A 3663-nucleotide genomic window follows, 5' to 3' on the forward strand; every position below is an offset into this window, starting at 1 on the left:
AGCGGTGCCGCGGGGAGGCGAAGCGCCCTCGCTGCAGCCGGCGCCGAGCGCCTCCGCGCACGCAGCCCGCCGCCAAGTGACACGCATTTTCCATTCCCTGGGCTTCATTACTTTCTGGAACGCGGGCCTCCTCCGTYGGACCGCAAGGGGCTTCGCTTCCCTTTGTATTTATTTGCGCTGCCGTGTGTTCTTCTGCCAGGTGAGGAGCGCGGCCAAGCCGGCCAGTGGGAGCGCAACCGGACGGCCGCGGTTCGGCCGGGCGGATGGGAAGCGGCCGCCCGTGCAGCGACGCGCCGACGCACCTGCCGACCTTCAGGCGTCGGAGCCATCCCACCCGTTTCGAGGGGACGACGCGCACGCTCGCAGCCTCGGGATTTGCCGGCCGCGGCCTCGTGCGCAGGCACCGCCACAGCATGGCGAGCTCCTCCAGCTGGCTCCGGAGCCGGCTCCCGCGAGGTGCCGAGCGCGTCAGCTTTCCTGGGCTTGCGTGGGAGTCGAAGGAGCCCGAGCTTCACGAGGGAAGGTGCTCAGCCTCGCCGCGAGCCATCTGCGCACGTGCGCGCGCGCGCGCTACGCCGACGTGCAGAGCGTCTCTGTGCAACGGGGAGGCGCCACCGCACCCGGGCCCGGGAGCTCCGGCAGGTCGGCTCCTCCGCCCGGCGCGCCGACCCTGCGGGCGGATAATCCTGCAGATTGCGGGGAGCTCCTGCCTCGCACCCACGGCAGGACGAAGCGCGGAGGTCCGAGGGAAAGGCAGCGCTGCCAGCTCGTGATTTTATCATTAGTCTCACAACGCTGGATGCAAATTTTAAAGCCCCAGCTGGTGGAGTCACATGATGCGCGAGAGCTTGGCTTGCGTTAAAAAGGTGCATTTCTAGACCTTATGTTTCTTAGGGGGAAAAAAAAAAGCAAAGTAAAAATAAAAATAAGACTCAAATACATCCTGATGGCTTAAAATGAAGATCAGAAGGAAGGAAAACGTAAATAGTTTGGGGGTTATTTTGCTGATTCCCTTTTYTAACCCAGCAAGTTGAACTCGTGATGCTATGAAGAGACCCCAGCTCTCCACAGTAGGAATACCAGCACTGCCTTGATATACTGCGTGTGTGGGATAAATATATTAAAGTTGTGTGAGTCGCTCAGATACTGTGCTAACACTGGCCATAAAAATCACCTTAGATATAAGGCAAGCTCCTTGGGGAAGGGACTAAGTGCACTCAACGAATAATGAATAGAAATAAAAATAAATATCAAATGGCCCATAAAATAAAACAATAACGGTAACTAAAAAGTTCCTGGATCTGTTGTGAGAGATAAAATCCCATCAGCGGTATGAAATAACAAGAAATACTCCCCTTTGGTTCTTTCTCCGCGTGACACAAGTCAGCACGCCTGGTCACAAGAGTAGTTATGGAAAACATCTTCCTTCCAGCATCTTATAAATGCGTTTTTCGTGCTTGGAGAGACCTTGCGGGGTTCAATTTAACTGGGATCTGGGGAACACGTGAAAGGCATTTACAGCATGCGGCACAGTCTGGTTTTTCCTGCCRGGGAAGCAGAGGTGTAATGTTCATAGCTCCCATCCACCAAGCCGCCCGGCTCCTCGGGAAAGCGCCGCGCAGCCCCTGCCGCGAGGCCTGCAGCTAGCGGGCAGCCCGGCGGGGCGAGCCGTCAGCGGGGCTGGTTTATGGCTTTGCACATTGCGAACGGAGCCGTAAAAAAAATAAAGCGAAAGTGTTTCTTTTAAGCCTTTTAAAGAGGGGTGTGTGTGTGTGTGTGTGTGTGTGTGCGTGTGTGTGCTGCAAAGTTAAAGCTATAGAAAGTAGCCCCTGGGGAAAGGAAAAAGCCTAAAAATGAAGCAGAGCCGCTCTCCGAGGAAAGCAGCACACAAGGGGCTGCAAAGAGGGGCAGGAGCCCACCAGAAACRCAGCCGAGCCCCAGGATGAAGCGGGGGACGGGCTGCTTTGGGCCCGCCTGATAACTGAAGTATTAACTTTCATCCAGCCACGGCCTCTCCTGCACCGGCCGCTTCTCCTCCCACTCCTCCCGCGGCGCGTTTGCCGCCGCGCCGCGCTTTGGTGCGCTGACATCTCCTATCCTGTGTAGGTAGTGTCTAAAATAACAGGGCCCCAAGGTCTTGGCTGGGGTCTCTGTATGCCGCAGTAATACAAATAACAAATTAATAAGTACGACTTCCCTCTCCCCCAAAGGTTTTATGAGGCTTAATTAATGAATGTCTGTAAAATGCATTTGGAGCTGGGAATGAAATGTGCTGTGGAAATGCCAAATATTTTTTAATGCTCCAGCAGATTTAGAAGGTTTAAATAAGAAAAATACACAGCTTTTCCTCTGAAAACAGATTCTTCTCCTTGAAGTGTGCAAGTCCAGAACATGAAGTTTTCATCCGGCTAACTTGAAAGAGTTATTTTCACGGCTTTCCAAGCRTGTTTATTCTCATGTACAAACTCCCCACTGCCCTTACAGAGATGTGGAAACTGAGGCATGGGAAATCAAAGCAATTCACCCGTGGTCATTGGCACAGGCAGTGCCATGAAGAATTTCCTGATTCCCAGTGACAACTGGAATGCCCTCTAGCCYGTCAGATCTCTCCAGATGTGTCACGGCTTTAAAAATTACATGGACCCGCAACATTTTGCCTCAGCTACGCCGATGACTCTGTGAAGCGCGGAGAGCGATTCTGATGCCGACCATGTGTCGGGATGAGGCGTGGAAGGAAATGGGAGGAAAACCAGCAAACCTGAACCGCTGCAATCTGCGACAACAAAACGGCACCCTCTGGAGGGTACTGTTGCTCCTGCACAAATGGCTTATTTCAGTGAAACCTGGCACATGCGGGCTGCGGTTGAGTAATCGCCCGGCTCACGTTGCAGCAGGCTTCGAGGAGGAGCAGGGAAAGCTCGGATCCGGGGGCTGCCGGTACCGCTCGCGCACGCAGCGTGTCCTCCAGAAGACATGGTGCTCTTTAATGAATTACACCTGGAAACCAAAGTGAAAACATTAAGCACTGGGGCGCAGGCCACACCGAAGGCCCAGCAGCAGCTGCCGGATAATTCGGAAGAAGGGGGGGAAAGGCCTGCCCGGTTGGGAAATGGTGCTGGGCACATTGGAGGGCAGCCCCAGGTGGCATCTGCGGGTGCTTCCAGGGGCAGGTGGCTCCTTTGGTGGCAACTGGGGCCGTGATGGCCTCGGCGGACGGAGGTGCCGCCGCGAGGGGACCGTGGGGCTCTGCCCTCCTTGTGGGGCAGCCCCAGGGACGCGGTGACAGCAGGAGGGACCCTGAGGTCCTGCTGTCACCACGGGGATGGGTGGATCCGGCATCACAAGGACACCGGCCCGGCCCAGGGCGGCTTGTGGGGTGGCGACAGCCCCCCCCCCATGGCGGTGACAGGCCCCCCAAGACCCCGGGGCAATGACAGGCCCCATTGAACCCCCAAGGTGGTGACGGGTCCCCTGGGACCCCTGGGGCCGTGACAGGCCCCCCAGGGTGGTGACAGCCCCCCCCAGGACAGTGACAGACCCCCTGGGACCCCCGAGACCCACGGCAGTGACAGGTCCCCCAGGACCCCGGGGGCAGTGACAGGCCCCACAGGGTGGTGACAGACCCCCTGGGACCCCCGAGACCCACGGCAGTGACAGGTCCCC

The sequence above is a fragment of the Apteryx rowi genome, unplaced genomic scaffold, assembly GCF_003343035.1.
Source record: "Apteryx rowi isolate R43461 unplaced genomic scaffold, aptRow1 scaffold_1056, whole genome shotgun sequence".
In the NCBI taxonomy this organism is placed as follows: domain Eukaryota; kingdom Metazoa; phylum Chordata; class Aves; order Apterygiformes; family Apterygidae; genus Apteryx; species Apteryx rowi.